We start from the raw sequence: 17,740 nt of genomic DNA, 5'->3' as shown, positions 1-17,740 counted from the left end.
TCAAGTGCCATGAAAGTATAAAGTGCCATGAGCGGTAAAAGGAGGGAGACAAATATAAAAAGGAGTGAAGTGTGGGTCCATGTGTGTTTAATGGCGCATATGGCATTCAAGATGGGCTCCGAACACACCAGACTTCCAAGGGGCAGGAGGGCTTTCCAGGTGCAACGACAAGAGTAAACAAAGATGGAAAAACCTTCTGCTTGAGGAATAGCTAATAACCCTTTTACTGGATGGTGGAGGGAAATTACAGTTGTCAAGAAAATTTTATCGTTTTATCGTGAAGGGACACGAAAGTCAGAACAAGGATTTTGAACTCAACCGAATGTGCACTGGGGAGACACTGACAAATTTTGAGCTGGAGAGCGACCTGTGTAGTGTGTGATCTTGCACATCTCACTTTACCTCTACTGTTTTCCTTCAGAATATGTGGGAAGGATTAGAAGCTGTAAGGGAGAGAACACAGGGAAGATCCGTGAGGTGGTTTTTACAGCAGCCTCAGGGAAAATAATGATGGAACCATGGATACGGGGACGGGAGCCACAAGGAGAAACTGTCCAGAAAGACATGGCGTCGCACTCCCTGCCTCCTGGCATAGTTTCCCAAGGTTGGGGGCTTGATCCTTTAAGGGGTGCAGTGGTTTTGAGTCATCTTTACACGGCCACATCCTGCAATCTGAAGAGGAATGGTCCTTTGGTTTCAGGATCACATGACCCACCTACAAGTTGCAGCAAACTGGGCTGGTGGTGGGCTGGCTGCTGATGCCGCTTTTGCTCCTTCTTGCTCTGGAAAGTTAACAATAGACAGGCTGCCTTCTCTAGGCTCCAGAGCAAATACTGGGTCCCTGCTAGGGCATTTTTATCATACTCAACTGCTCCTTCTATAAAATTGTAACTGCTCTGGAATCATTTTTGAATGCTTATGACATATTAAAAAGCAAGGGAGGATATATCAGAGCTCTCTGTACTAGCATCGTAATTTTTCTGTAAATCCGAAACTGTTCTTAAAAAAAAAAAAAAAGCAAGGGAAGAAAGTCCCTCCTATACATAACCCCAGCACTTTGCCTTTTTTCCCCCTCTCAGCAGTGGGGGGAAATTTGACAACCCCCCCCAACCTTCTTCAAGGATATTTGTCAAATGCTAATATAGGCCACAAGCTAATGAGTTGTTTGGCAAAGAGCAATGAACCTGGGTAATCTTTCGTCCTCTCAAGCCTGCATAGCTTACTTATACCAAAGGAAGCAGCAGAAACTGGAGGCATAGGTATTCTACATCCGTTCTGGGTCTCAGATGGGGGAGAGGGAGGTGCAGAGTTGGGTAGTGTGTGGTGGGTGACTGGCAGATTGCAATACGGCATTGTCATGTTGCATCAAGTTTCCTCGTTGCAGACAGAAACCTGCCTCCACACATGAGCGCGGCCCCTCCTTAATCATCTGAGGACCCTGGTTCAGCAGTCAGCCTCCCTCCTAATGACATTCTGTTAAATGGACAAATTCCTTTGAAGCCTTGTCCTTCTTTGAAATCCAATTTCGCAAGAAGCCAAATCTGATTGGGGGTAGCCATGGAAACCACACCGAGGAGTCTTTGAGAAGGTGGAGAGAGGCAAGGCCAAACGGGATAGTCGAGAGTCCTTTACTGCTCTGTCGGAAATATCAAAGGGATTTGGAGAGGTTGGCAGCAGGTGAGTCCCTGCCCGGGTCCTTTTCTGTGTGGCTGGGTACCACGTGGCTGTCATGGAAGTAAGCAGCCAGCTGTCTCCGCACACAGGCAGGAGGATGGAGCAGAATACACAAATCCCAGATCTGTCTGCCTCCCTCTTCTTCCCCTCCCCCAGCCCCAATTCCAGCAAGCTCTTAGCATCCCCTTCGAAGCTGCCTGCCCCTTAAAGGCAAACAACAAAAGAATGACAAGGTCAAAATACAAGGCCCCCCCGACAGATAAGAGGTCCTTCGGAGCAGAGGCCACGAAATTAATCTGAAATTCCTTGTAATTAGATAAGATAAGGGTATCTAAAGAGATGCAGAGCAGCCAGGAATGGAGTCCAGCAGCACAACATGCAGAAAATATACCGCCCGATCCACTGGGGCCCCTCACACAACTGTCAGCAGACAGAAGACACGGGAAACAGGGTCCATGCCAGGTTCTGGGCTGCTTGGAGATGCCATCTACATGTTCTCATGCCAGGTGGGCCCTCACTAAATATGCATCTGCGGGGTGTCCAGGGGGGCTCAATCAGGACGAAGCAAAAGCATCTGGCACCCAGAATGGCATGGGGTGGGATCAACTGCAAGCAAAGCAGGAGCCGTCTGGCATTGCTCCTCCCTGGGTGAAATGGGTCTGGAGAGGAGACTGTGGAGGGCAGGCTCTTGGACTTTATTCTGAGCTGGTTATTGATCCCTGGATGCTGGGTCACGACACGCGGCCAAGCTGACGTCTGCCCTGTGGATGTGCGGCTGCTGCATCTCAGCCCCTTGGTCCCAACCCCATCAACCGGGTTTATTGACTCTTTTATTGACGATGCTGGGGCCTAATGAGGACAAGAGCTGCACACTTCATTAAGGGCTGTGGAAGGAGAGATGATGCATCCCACCCGGTGCCAAGAACCAGGCTCACTGCGTGCTTTGCGAGGCCCCAGAAACCCAGCTTCATGCCACCCCAGAGGGAGAGGAGACGGACACGAGAGGTGCACGTGGGCTCATCACTTCAGTGGCCTTAAAAATGCAGGGTGTCTACAACCCGCCGGAAGCCCTGCTCTTAGTAATTAGCCAGCCTTTGGAATCGGGAGGATCCTATCCACACACTCACACAAATGCACTTTGATGGTCTCCCTTCCCAGTTCACACTCCTAGATTCTCTGCACTGATACATACAACAAAATAAGCAGGTCCTCACATCAGGGAACAGGCTGAAAGCAGCTTCTTAATGAGGTACAGGCTCAGAACAGAAGAAAGGACTATTAAAACTCAAAAATATCTTCAGGGTGATCACATTCAAGATGAGGAACAAACCTAGTGCTCTGCCCATGGTCACTCAGCTCACCAGGGTCTGTGCTGGAGTTAGAAACTCGGTTCTCTGGCTCTGGTCCAAAGCTCTTGTAGAACTGAACACCTGAGATGGATAATTACAGCCCAGGGATGACAGGGAAGTGATCTGGGAAGGCACCATTGTTGGGCTCCCTCCATCTAAATAGTAACATGTTTTTCTTTGTTCTTTATCTCATCTTTCTATCACACCCACCCCTGTTATTTTTCCCCATATTCCCCAATCACTTGTTTTTTGTATCTTCTTTGCCTATCCCTTAGACCATATTAGACATCCCCCATGGGCACTGCTGAGCCCAGCAGAAACCCTAAAGACCAAAGAGGTTGCTGACTCTGACATTCTCTGTCTTTGATTGCCTCTCTTGGGAATCTGAAGTGGAGTGGGGCACACAGAATGTGTCAGCTGTAGCCAGATGAGGCTGTGCACTCTCTGAGTGAGATGTGCAGGCCCTCTATGGGGTTAATCTGCATGGGAGGCAGGTGGGTCTGGGCCAATTTTATATGCTAGATATTTGCAGACATGAGAACTTTGGGAAATTATACAGAAGGAGAAACCATTTATTTGGGGGTGATTAAGGAGATTTAAGGTAAATAATAGAGGGATGGCAATTTTTTAAGGGTGAGCAGGCTTTCTTTGGTTTCCTTTCATCTGTTATTTCAAAGGGTGAAAGTTTAAGCTAAGCTCTTTCCTTTATTTCTGTCCTTTCTTCTCCCTCATTTCACTACAGATCTGAGGATTCAAGGTAGAGGTAGGGGGGGATTCAAGGTGAGAGAAGAGGCAGTTATTCAGAATCTGATAGAAATCTCTGGCCTGCACGGCCCATGTGCACACATGCTTTGGAAGAATAACTTACCAGTTGATGTAATCTGACTGGAATCACCAGTAGTCAACAAATACCAACAGAAGCACTATGTGGAGTCAGAGATAACACAGCAATGGCAGATTATTTCAATGTCAGAAAGTAGGTAAAAATACCTTTCTCCCATGGACATCCTATATGTAATCGCCTATTTGTCCCCAAAATATGTTTTTTCCTTGCTCTCAGAATTGTGTCAGTGTCCATTTTAGTTTCTCCCTTTCTAAATGTCTGTTCCCAAACAATATTGTTTGGGGGAACAGACATTTAGAAAGGGAGAAACTAAAGACCTTGGTCTTCCCTTTCTGTCAGCATTTTCTGATAGCATAAACCACACTCTCATATACAAGACCTCACGCTTAGTTCTTCCTGTGTTGCTTTCAGGCTTTCCTTTTCCTCCTCTTCTAGAAGATGAATGTCCTTCCTCTCATTCTTCTACTAGAATTCATGATCCCACCCTCTCCTGCTCCCCGTTAGAGCTTCAATCTCACATCCTTTGTCATATTCAAGTCTTTCCCGTCTGTCTGCTAACATTCTTGGTCTCCTCTATCCTAAAAAACAAACCAAAACAAAGAAAAACCTTCCTTCAACCCTGCTACTTTCCCTAAGTATTTTCTTCTTTCCTTCCCCCACTTCAGAACTCACATCCTGTCTCTTCACCTGCTCATCTTTTTTTTTTTTCAAAGATTTTACTTACTTTTTTGACACAGAGAGAGAGACAGCAAGAGAGGGAACACAAGCAGGGGGAGTGGGAGAGGGAGAAGCAGGCTTCCCGCTGAACGGGGAGCCCGATGCGGGGCTCGATCCCAGGACCCTGGGATCATGACCTGAGCCGAAGGCAGATGCTTGACTGAGCCACCCAGGTGCCCCTGAATCTGCCCATCTTTACACCATTGAGGTGACTCTCTCCCAAGGTCATCAATGCTTCTCAGCTGTTCTTGATTTTTACCAACCTCTCTCTGCAGCTTTGAGTGGCATTGGCCCCTTGCCCTTGCTTTAAGCAGCCAGCTTCCCCAGCACTGCACTATCCTTCCCATTCTTAACTATTGTTGCTCTGCCTCCTTCTCCAGCTCACTTCATTTCTTTTTTTTTTTTTAAAGATTTTATTTATTTATTTTGAGAGAGAGAGAGTGAGAGAGAGCACATGAGGCGGGGGTCAGAGGGAGAAGCAGGGAGCCCAATGCGGGACTCGATCCCGGGACTCCAGGATCATGACCTGAGCCGAAGGCAGTCGCTTAACCAACTGAGCCACCCAGGCGCCCTCACTTCATTTCATTCACCTCTGGTCATGGGTATTCCCCCAGAGGTTTGCACTTGCCTTTCTCCTCTCCTTCTTCCTCTTGGCTTCCTCCTTGCTCTCTGGGCCCCCCACAGTTTCATTCTCCCGCCGCCTTAACTTTTCCCTTCATTCACGTTACTTCTCTAATTTATACCTCTGTCCCACATTTCTACCTGGATAGCTGAACAGTTCCACCAATTTATTATTCCCCTTTCTCCTTCATCCTTATAATGGCAAGAAAGCTCAGTAAAAAATCTTAGGAATGAAAAAGACCTGCATCCCAATTCTGGCTCAGCCACCTACCAGCTCTAAGACTCTGGGCAAAGCTCTACGAGCCTCAACTTCCTCCTCTGTAAATTGGAGATTATAATCCCTAGCTTGCAGGGTAATTGTGAGGCTTAAATAGGATGGCATATGCATATAATATATGGTATATGTTCAATAATTTGTAACAATTAGAAAGGAATTGCTGTAATCTAAGGTTGTCATCTACTCCAGTAATCTAAGCACAAAATGGAGAACCTTTCTTCATCCTCATTTCAAACATCCGCCAAGCCTGTCAGTCTTACCTTCTCACAATGGCTTCTGAATTCTCATCCTCCTTTGCATCCTGAGTGTCACCACTGGTTGGTTTCTCATTATCTTTGTTGAGAAGCGATGTTGAAATGGCTTCTAATGAAGCAAGACGAAACCAAAGAGGGAGACAAACCATAAGAGACTCTTAATCTCAGGAAACAAACGGAGGGTTGCTGGAGTGGTGGGGGCTGGGAGGGAGGGGGTGGCTGGGTGACGGACATTGGGGAGGGTATGTGCTATGGTGGGCACTGTGAATTGTGTAAGACCGATGAATCACAGACCTGTACCCCTGAAACAAATAATACATTATATGTTAATAAAAAAATTTAAAAAAGAAATGGCTTCTAATCCAGTCTCTGACATCCAATCTCTGCACCCATCACCCAAGTTCCAGAATACACATCCCAAAGCACGATGCTGACCCCACCAAAGAGGTGATAGCATATAGTGGCCCTAGAGTCAGACAGTCCTGTATTCAAGTCTGCCACCCGCTGACTGTGACCTTGAGCAAATTACTTATCCTCTCCATGCCTCAATTTCCTCATCTGCAAAATGGCAATATTAAAAGTATTTTCAAGGTTTTTGTGAGGATTCAAAGAACTAATACATATCATGTTTATATCTGTCTGCAACATGGTAAGCGCTTCATAAATGTCAGCTCTGGCTATTATTTCTGCATTCCCTGCAACAATCAGCACCTGAGAGGTGCCAAATAAATATATATACTGAATCATCCATAATCTCTCACTTGATCCTCCTTGCTCACTAAAAACATTTGAGGAGTGACTGGCCAAGATATGGGTGTCATTGGTCTCCAAGGATGAGTGTTTTTCCTTGTTATGAAGTTAACTTGCTTTTAAAGAGATGGAAAGAGTGGTCTTGACTTCCTTAGCACGAGGCTCTAACAAATTGGGACAATCAGCCTGCAGATTCTCCCTGCTCACCTCCAAAGATTTTCTCCCTGCCCCATCTCTTCTGGAATACTGGCAGTGTTCTCCAAGCCACATGGGGAAAACACTCATCTGGAAGGCATGAGATATTAACTCCTCTTTTCACTCATTGTGGCAGAAACCAAGTTTCTACTATAAACACAAGCCCCAGAAAGGACCAGTCAGAAGGCAGATTATATCCCCCAAGTAGAGTCAGTAGCCTCTTTATTCTGGAGGCCTGCCAGCAGGGCTAACTGCAGAAAGGGGAGGGCATTGTGGTGACAGGGAGGGGTGACAGACTAGGGATAAAGCAAACAAGAAAGAAAAAAAAGAAAAAGTGAACGAGAAGCTGGATGAAAAAAATGAAGAGATAGAGAAATAGGAAGAAAACATAAGGAGAAAATAAAGAGATTCCCACACTTTAGAGGACTAGAAACTTAATCAAACAGATTCGCTCCATTTCCTGAGTTGTAATTTCAGGATATTCCATATTCCACCCACAAGGACACTGAGAAGCTTCAGGGAGTGGCTGTAAATTCCTAAAGAAAAGTGCATTTTGTGGAGATTCAAGCCATTATTATCTGCTGCTGTACTTTTTAGCATATGCACTATCAAAACAATGACATGTCTTATTGAGTAATATGTGATATTCTGCATCATGAGGCTACTGATGCAGAATTCCCCTTTTCAGAGCTCAATATTCCAATCAAAGCCTGTTGCATCACATCATTGAGGTCATCCACTTAATGACAAGTTGTAAGATGCATATTGCAGAATATTCATGTTCATTTTATGCTCACAGTGCTTAAAATCTCCTCTAAACAGCCTCTGCTCCCAGCCTATTAAGTTGCCTGTGTTATCTACACTCCATTCAATGGTGTGGAAATAATTGTCTTGAGACTAAAGAAAAAAAAATGGATGGTCACAAGCCGAGTCAGCACTTGTGTTCTTTTCTTACTCTGTTGAATCAGGTGTTATTTACCTCTTCCAACACCTGGGACTCCTGATAAGTCACTCCCCTGGTAGCTCTTTCCAGGACAGTGCTGTGGGGTCTTTAGAAGAAGCAGGGATCTTTCATAAACCGTATTGTTATCAGCACAATTCACACAGCTACCAGATGTGCAAAATCGAAACCACCAAGGGCATTCAGGCAGAGGGGGCTTCCCCAGCTCTATCTGGTCGCTCTGAGATGTGCTCACGAACCAGAGAAGTTCTCAGAGGAGGAAGGGCTCCACTCAACATGGGGGCTCATGTGCCTCTGAGGAGATGTTTGTATTCTGACAAAGTTGGGGGGGGCTTTTTGGTTCTCTCACGTCTGCTCTCCCAGCACCTTCAGCCCAGAGCCCTCCTCCTTGCAAACCTGGCTCTACGAAAGAGACCTGCCTCTTAGAGACAGGTAGGCTGTTTTCTCCATCTCTTCCCCTTCCTCCTATCTCTAGGAGGAAGCACCAGGACTCAGGCTTGTGAAGGAGAGCAAATGCCCCTGGCAGCTGATAGTTCGGCACCAGGGCCTGTGACTTTGCCTTTAAATATCAACCACACACACAGAAAACACACTGGCAGCCCGAGAGGTTTCCATGGTGACAGAATGCAGGCCATGACCTCTGTAAATGTAATCAGAGCACTGGGATTGGTATGTGAGACAGGTTTAATTTCTCCTCCGGTGGAAGCTCTGTGGTCTGGGCTGTACATAGGCTTCATACACTGACAGACAACCTGTTATCTCTGCCAGGGCAGCTCTGCATATGGCAACCCCCTCTGCCCCAGAGCTGCTGCCTCCTCCGTCTGAGCAGGCTGTGCGATGTAAAAGGTCACTGGGGACCGGAACGGCAGTCATATCAATACCTGGCATCCCTGCCCAGCATCCTCAGGACGTGTGACTGTCCCTTAAACGAGGAGCAGCTGCAGCATGGCCCAACGACAGCCAAGGACTCAGAATGTTGGCAGAAGTTTTCATCTCTGCTCTGCTCCCAACACTGTGACCTTGAGCAAGTCATTTGACCTCCAACTTTCAACATCTTCCCACCAGGAGAAAATGCCTAGAGAAGAGAGGGCTGGGGGCTTCCAAAGTCCCCCAGGAGAAGATGGGACCCAATTGTGCTTGTTGGGAGGGGGGGAAATTCTGCAACTCCCAGTGGAATTCTGCCCCCGGAAGTGAGTTTTCCATCTCGCCAGTGCTAGTCAATAGGGTGTCTGGCCCCAATTCCATGGTTGTCACCAGAAAGTGTGGGGATTGCCATTGGAGGGCCTCAGCAGGACTTCCTCACCTCTGTGCTGGTTTGGAAACAAAATCAGGATGCAATTTTTTCTGAGCTGGCCTAGAGTAGGACCCCAGAGTTTTGACAGGAAACAGGCTCAGAGAAAATGTAGCAATGTCCAGCCTCTTTCCTTGAATTCCACTCAGCCTCAGCAAAGAGCTCCTCTGGCCATTTTGATGCTGGCATCCTCTGATTCCATTTGCCAATCCACATGAGACGCTAGCAGATTTCAGTTATCAGTCCCTCTGCTTCTCAGATTTCTTTCACAGTTCCAGGATAGTGCTCTGGAAAAAAACCAACAAGGTTTGGGCTAAGAGATTCATAACGCTGTATGACACATTTTTTCTTCCCAAAGGAAATGGACCATTAAGATTTTTCCTTTCAGGGGCTCAACAAAGAACCTCAGAATATCAGAGCTGGAAGGGACTTTAGAAGCCCCATAACTCACAGGGGAAAACCTGAGACCCAGAGTGGAGAAGTGTTATGCCCAAGTTATGGCAAATTAATGGCAGAACCACAGGAGTGTCAGGGCCCCACTCTGCCCAGCTAAGTACTAATTTGCCTCTTGGATGCTTTTGAACCTCAAACTGAAGCAGAGAGGAAGTGGGGGAGGATTCAAAAGTGGTTGTTGCACATTAGAATCAGGAAATGGTGATTTGGCTGAATCTACAGATAATAGCACTACCACTTCCTGTGTTAGCTGATGCCAGTGGAGGGAAGATGGGGGAAGATTCCGGAGAAGAAAATAGTTAAGTGACAGGATTGTGGGCTTCTACACAATAGTCCCCAACCAATCCATACTGTTTCAGGCCACTGAGGGGAACATGAATCTGATTTTTCAGGGGGATTATTGGTTAGTGTCCAACACAGAATCGTGAAACCAAAGAATAACAGAGTTTATAAGAACTCCAAGAGATTATCTGGTTTGGCATTATGTCTTCTGGTGACTAAACTATCTAGGACAGGTAATTTGATTGTCTTTCCTTTTTATTAAAGGACCCAGTTCCTTAGCTGTAAATGAGAAAATAAGGCTCCTTCCAGCTCTACATCCAGAATTCCAGGATCCTAAAAGTGGAGACGTCCCAGCCTTTTCCTGTTACAGTGTTTGATTACATCAGTGGTAATGCACATAATGGAAGTAGCTTATTTCCCTTGCCCCAACTTTAGCATCATCTGTGTGGCAAACACCAAAAGTATGTTCAACTCCCTCGATTACCACCGACTTCAGGCCAGAATTGGCACATGCAGCAAAACTTCTAGTGTTTTAAGAAGGAGGAGGAGGAAACCTGTTGTGCTTTACTCATGTCGGTCCAAATTGTTAATACCCCAGCTGATGGGCCAGTTTGAGGGAGGGCAATAGTGTTGTTTGGACTCAAGGTTTAGTCCTCAGTGGACCCATCAGCTTCACAAGAGGAGGAAAATAGAAACAAAATACTACCAAACATTTCTATTTCCTGGAACTTCTGTCAACCTCAACTGCAAAATGGCTTGTGTATTCCTTTAGTCACGAAGAGAACCAGGAATACCAGTATTCCTTCCTTCCTTCCTTCCTTCCTTCCTTCCTTCCTTCCTTCCTTCCTTCCACCCTCCCTTCCTTTATTAAGTTCTTACTATGTTCTGGGGCACCTGGGTGGCCCAGATGGTTAAGCATCTGCCTTCAGCTCAGGTCATGATCCCAGGGCCCTGGGATCAAGCCCCACATCGGGCTCCCAGCTCAGCCGGGAGCCTGCTTCTCCCTCTCCCTATGCCTTTCCCCCTCCTCATGCTCTCTTTCTCTCTCTCTCTGTATCTCTGTGTCTCAAATGAGTAAATAAAATCTTTAAAAAAAATAAGCTCTTACTATGTTCAAAACACTAGGACACAAACATGGAGACAGTATGACTGCCCTTAAGAAACACATCACCTGGTAGTTATCAAATATTCCCATTCTCATGACTGGACCCAAACACATGACCTATAAATGCTATATTAATAATATCGCCTTTGTGTTAAATGACAATGCCGTGCTCTTCGGAGACCAAAATCCTTGCCTTTTAATGCCTCGGTATTAACATCCAAAGATGTTTGGTGCCAAAACAGAGGTTCCCAAAATAAATGCTCAATTAATGTTTCAGGTAGACCACAAGATGCAGGCTAAGATCCATCCTATACAAGGCCAGGATGGGCAGCTGACCTCATGATGTGGTTTGAGGAATGTCGAAAGGCCATCTGCCCCACAGCTATCTCCCCCACTCTGATGTGCCACATGCTTGAAATTCTTACCATGAGGGCCTTAGCTGTGAGTAAGGTATTGCCTCCAGAAAGTCTGCGTGAAAAGGGCCATACTCCATCAATTTCATTTCAGTAGACATGAACTGAAAACCTCGTATGTGCCAGGAACAGTGTCAGGTAGTGAGAATTCATAAATAAGACATGAGTTACCCAGCAGGGCCAACATGTTGCTACATTCATACTCTTTATCCCATTAGTACACACTGATTTATCAGATTAGTAGCTGTCCTGAGGGGCTGATATTGGATACAGGCAGGTAAATTTTGATAGGACATGAAAGCAGGAAATGTCTGGAACACTGAGGATTACAGAAGAGAATTCCAGCATGCACAAATATTAAAAATTAATTAAATACTAATTTTAAAATCACCTGGGGGACTGGGTACCAAGGAAGGATGGAGAACAAAAGGCATCTGAAGGCAAGCAATGTTTATTTCAGAAGTTCCTCCCTAGGAGCCCTGATCATTGCCCTTTGGAATCTTCCATCTTTGGTCATCCTTACTAAATTCCTGGCTCAGATACGGGCTTCCTCCATGGCTTCTCTTTGTGCTAATAAAAATTTTTTAGGGGCGCCTGAGTGGTGCAGTCAGTTAAGCGTCTGACTCTTGGTTTCGGCTCAGGTCGTGATTTCAGCGTGGTGAGATCGAGCCCCACATACAGCCCCGCGTTGGGCACTGTGCTCAGCACAGATCTGCTTAAGATTCTCTCCCCCTCTGCCCTCCACCCCAACCACCTCTCTCTCGAATGAATAAGAAGTTTTTTAGTGTGGTCTTCCAGGTATTACCAGGTGAGATCACTTAAACAATTTGTCCCTAAGTCCACCAGATCCAGAGCCCTTCTCTCTCAAATGCAATGATCTCAGTCCTTTTTCTCCTTTCTAGGTCTTTCTGATATTTCCAGGGTCATTTCACAGCTTTGCATCACTTCTGCCTTTGCCAACACATTGCTTTCTGTTTGTTCTCTTGGCTCATTTTGAAGTCCTACTTTTGCTATGCTTCCCATGAAACGTGTCCCAGTACTTACCCTTCACCTGACAGAGACCCCAGTACCTCTAAGGGCTAGGTCAGGAGGGCCCAAGAATAACCACATTCTGCCTTCCACTCAAATTTTGTCACTGTTTCTGGCCCATCTGCAGACTCTATCCTTTCTTTTGTGATTATCTTTCTCTTAACGGTTTCATTGTCTTTCTAACAACCTGGCTTCTTTAAGCATCCCTTGTATTAATCAAGACTCTTGATTGTATGAGACCCCCAAGTCAAATAGCCTTAGGCAAAAAGGGAAATTAATTATCACTGAGAATCCAAGGAAGGGTTGAATCATTGAACGCAGAAGGGCAGGAATATAACTGGGTCTTAAATGCAACTGGTCTTTGGAATCCCTGATTCCATTGTTTCTTCGGCTGTAGGGCAGGCTGTCATTGGCCCAACCTGGTCAGTTGCGTGGCCACAGAGGCAGCGTCACATAAGAACATAGCTGCTCCTGCAGAATCCAAATGGGTGGAAATGGGGGAGAGAAGAGATCCTTAAGACAACACGGATCATTGTTTCTAGAAGTGGGTAGAGTTGTTGAACAGAAAGAGCCATCTATCTATCATAGCCCCTATTCTTCAGATCTACCTGTATACTCCTCAGTCACTATAGAGAAGGTTCAAACTCTCACAGAACATCTGGGCCCTTGAAAACCAGGGATGTGGTCAGATAGGGGGTTTAAATCCTTACTCCGCTCACTGGAGCCATAGTTCCAGCCTGACTGGGGCTCTGCTCTACTAGGTGTTATACTTTTGGTTGTGAAATGCGCAGGGTGGACCCAGATTCCACAGAGATAACAACTCATCTTTTCTTGGCCAACTCTCTCTCCTTCCAGCTTCCCTAAGTCAGTAAATCATACCGTGGATAATCCAATTGCCCAATCTAGGAAACTGGGAGTCACTCATTCCTCATTCTCTCTTTGCCAATTCTACCTGCTAAATATCTTTCAAACTATCCACTTCTCTCCAGCCCTGCTGCCACCATCCTGGTCCACGCCACCATCACCTCTCACCTTGCAGCCCTCTAGTCTTATACTCATCCACCTATTTTCCACCTTATAGCCAGTGAGCTCTTAAAAAAAAAAAATCTGCTCATGTCCTCCTGTAATTAAAACGTTAGTGGCTTCCCAATATTATACTTCCAGATATGGCTAAGAAGCACCCCCACCCCCACCCCCACCATGCTTGATGTCCTGCTTTTCTCCCCTGACCCACCTCCCACATGGTCCCCTTGTTCTCTGTCATCTTCAGTGGCCAACTTCTCTGTTTCTCAGTGAACCACACCTTCCCACTGTCATTTTTTTTCCACACATGCTGTTCCCTTTGTTCCCTGTGTCCCCCTCTCTGCAACACCCTTCCCCCTACCTTTCATTCCGCTAACCCCTCCTCCTGCTTCAAGTCTCAAACATCATTTCCTCTGGTAATCATCCTTGGCTCCCCAGGTTGTTTTGTTTCCCTCCCTCACATTCCTGTAGCACTTAAGACCTGCCATTCAAAACTCACCTTCCGGGGCACCTGGGTGGCTCAGTCAGTTAGGCATCTGCCTTCGGTTCAGGTCATGATCTCAGGGTCCTGGGATCGAGCCCCGCATCAGGTTCCCTGCTCAGCGGGGAATCTGCTCCTCCCCACCCCCACCCTGCTCGTGTGCTCGCATTCTCTCTCTCTCTCTCTCAAATAAATAAAATCTTAAAGAAAAAAAAAACAAAACCTCACCTTTCATCTGTAATTACTTGTCTATCACCTGTCTTCCCCTCCCAACTGTGAGCTCCACGAGGGTCCGGACTTTTCCCATCTTGTTCATCACTGTATCCCCAGCACCTACTACGCCTGTAGGTCCTCAATAAATGCTTACTGAGGGAATGCTGTGAGGTAAGTCTGTCGGGGCTTCATTATACTTTTTACTTCAAATTAATTACGAACTTACAGAAAACTTACCAGAGTACCTACAACTCATATACCATTTACCTAGATTCATCAATGGTTAGCTTTTGTCACATTGGCTTTATTATTTCCTATTTATGTGAATTTACATATTTGTTTCCAAACCATTTGAGAATAAGTTGTAGACCTCGTGGTCCTGTTCACCTAAATACTTCAATCGTATTTCCTTAAATAACACCCAGTACAGTTATCAAAATGAGGAAAGTTAACAAAGATAAATGAGTTCTAATTCACTTTTTTTTTTTTTTTGGTCTTTTTCTTTCTTTCTTTTTAGAAAAGTAGAAGTACCAGGGAAGGGTGGCAGTCCAGGATTAAGTGCAGTCATTTCTCCTTCCTCCCTTGTCTCTGCCCTTGTTCAGGGGTTTCTTCAAAAACTGCAGCTCTTCTCAAAGAAGAACTCCCTTGCTTGTTGTGTCTGCTGTTCCTCTGTGCCCCCCACTTGCTCCAGTGACTTCTCTGCACTCCCCCATCTCGCCTTCCCCACAGTCCCCTGTCAGGAGGCTGGAAGCCCCCCTGAGCAGGACGCCTTCGTTCCACAAGGCTCCGGAAACAGGAGGGGGCCGGTCTACCGGAAGTGGAAGTTGGAAGGCAAGGTGAGGCACGGGAAGTGGGAAAGGTGCCTCCTGGGACCCTTAATCGTGTGTGGGCATCTCAGAGTCTCAGAGAAGGGAAGAGGACGAGCTGTGGGGGTAGAGTAAGATTTGCACACCTTGGGTCCTGGGACCATCCTGCTCGGCTGAGTGGAATACCAAACGAGGGTGTCTCCCCGCCGCACTTCACCTCAGCCAGGCAATCGACAGGAGAAGCAGCGAGCGAGACCGACAGACTGTCACTGGCAAAATGAACTGTCACCTCCCATTTTTCAGAGGCACGGAGGGATGAATTGCAGCCTTGAACCGTGCGGCCCGCTGCTGATTGAGTTCCGCTGTCTTAGAACCCCTTCGAACAAGGCGAGTTCATTTCAGACTGACGTCCCACCGCTTATCAATTTAGGAGCCAGTAAAATTAACCGCTTCGGAGCTGATTTGCTCCCTCCCCCAGCTTGGATTCCACATCCAGAAAGGTCACCAAATAAATCTCTCCGGGTCCTGCTAGCATAATACGCAGCCTGGAGCCGGGGGTCTCAGAAGAGGAGAGCAAGCCAAATGTAACCCAGGCCCGAAAGGTGGGTTACGGTTACCCAGCTCCCCCCCCCGCCCCCGCCCCATCTCAACCACTGGCCCATGGCAGTGGTGTGGGCAGCCAGGCCTTTGCTAGCTCTACTGCTGTCCACATCAGCCTCTGCTCCCAAGAGGGACCATGGTTGGGTAGGGTTGATGATCAAGAATAGAGGTGCTACATGTATCATATGACCTCACTGATATGAGGAATTCTTAATCTCAGGAAACAAACTGAGGGTTGCTGGAGTGGTGGGGGGGGTGGGAGGGATGGGGTGGCTGGGTGATAGAAATTGGGGAGGGTATGTGCTATGGCGAGTGCTGTGAATTGTGCAAGACTGTTGAATCACAGATCTGTACCTCTGAAACAAATAATGCAATATATGTTAAGAAAAAAAGAAGAAGAAGATAGCAGGAGGGGAAGAATGAAGGGGGGGGAATCAAGGGGGGAAGACCAACCATGAGAGACGATGGTCTCTGAAAAACAAACTGAGAGTTCTAGAGGGGCGGGGGGGGGATGGGTTAGCCTGGTGATGGGTATTAAAGAGGGCATGTTCTGCACGGAACACTGGGTGTTATGCACAAACAATGAATCATGGAACACTACATCCAAAACTAATGATGTAATGTATGGTGATTAACATAACAATAAAAAATTTAAAAAAAAGAATGGAGGTGCTACGGAAGTGTCCCTAATCTTGCAGCAGAAACCTCTGTGCACTGTTTAGCTTCATATCCTCTATGGACTGAATGCTTGAATCTCCCCAAATGTATATGTTGAAACTCTAATCCCCGAGGGGATGGTATTTGGAGATGGGGCATTTGGGAGATAATTAGGGTTAGATTAGGTCCTGAGGGCAAGGCCCTCATGATGGGATTAGTGCCCTTATAATTAGAGTAAGAGACACAGGATCTTTCTCCATAGGGAGAGGCTACAGTGAGGAGAAGACAGCCTAATGTAAACCAGAAAGAGGGCTCTCACCGGGAACCCAACCACACTGACACTGTGATCTCAGACTTCCAGCTTGCAAGAGCTGTGACAAATATTTGTTCTTTAAGCTACCCAATCTATGGTATTCTGTTATAGCAGCCTAAACTAGGACAACAACCTCAGGGCCTTATACATGGTAGATGCCCGAGAAATATCTAGTAAACCAAGTAAGGCTTGGTATTTGCTTTAGCAGCAATTATTAGGTGGAAAAGTTTATACAAGATAGCATGAACATGGGCTTGGTGGGGGAAGGGATAAAGGGATGTTTGTACAGGGATATCTCTACTGTCACAGCCATTGATTGGGCCCCGGTCCATGCTAGAAACCCACTGACAAGTCAAAATACAGCTTGGAGCAGAGCAGAACAGAGTCCTCTGTGTCCTGAAGAAAAAGTGCCTTATGCCTCCCCACATGCACATACACCCCGCTTCAGTTCACAAAGGCCGATCCAATAAGTCTAATTAGCAAATCTTAGGGCTTCTCTACTCTGCATCTAGGCACAAATGGTTTATTCAATACTCTTTGAACCTCTCCTTACAATAGAGTAATGTAACGGTGTTTGTTTGTGGAGATACAACTAAACCATCCTCAGGATGATTTTAAGGTTTTAAAGTGATTTTAGGGGGTGCCTGGGTGGCTCAGTTGGTTAAGCTCCAACTCTTGATTTTGGCTCAGGTTCATGATCTCAGGGTCATGAGATTGAGCCCTGCATCCGGCTCTGCGCTGAGCGTGGAGCCTACTTAAGATTCTCTCTCCTTCTCCCTCTGCCCCTCCTCCTGCCCCCACTTTCGTGCACATGTGCACACGCTCTCTCGCTCTCTCTCAAATAAATAAATAAACAAACAAATAAATAAATAATTAGTGATTTTAAGGTGAAGGCCAGATGATGTCTATGCCCCAACTAATATCCACCCACAGATCAAATTAATGGTCTCCACTGCCCCAAGATAATGTGCTCACATTCCTGCCCTCATCCTAATGGTTCTTTCTCGGTGTTTACACCGGGGACTTTTGGTCTACACCTGGAGTGAGAAGACCCAGTTCTCAAATCTGGCTCTACCTTCCCTAGCTATAAAATTTGAGCAAATGACTTAACTTACCTAAACCTCATTTTTCCCCCCATCTGCAAACCCACACAGTTGTTAAAATGGGCAAAGCACTTCGTGTACATGAGAGCCTCAGTAAATTACAAAGTTATGTACAGACGCTGGGGCTTATTCATTTTAGCCTCAGCAACAAAAGAAAAATAATGAGGATAAAGCCGTACAGTATCTCAACCTTTGAGCCAGCAATTCCACTTCCAGGAATTTGTCCCACAAAAACGCTCTGCTGTGCAGAAGGATGTATGTATGAGGGATTTCACTGCAGCGTGTTGAAAAATCGGAGATAAACTGAACGTTGTCAATAGAAGATTGGG

The sequence above is a fragment of the Callorhinus ursinus genome, unplaced genomic scaffold, assembly GCF_003265705.2.
Source record: "Callorhinus ursinus isolate GAN/ISIS: 27379988/994484 unplaced genomic scaffold, GSC_fseal_2.0 scaffold52, whole genome shotgun sequence".
NCBI lineage: Eukaryota > Metazoa > Chordata > Mammalia > Carnivora > Otariidae > Callorhinus > Callorhinus ursinus.
This window is presented reverse-complemented; position numbering follows the sequence as displayed.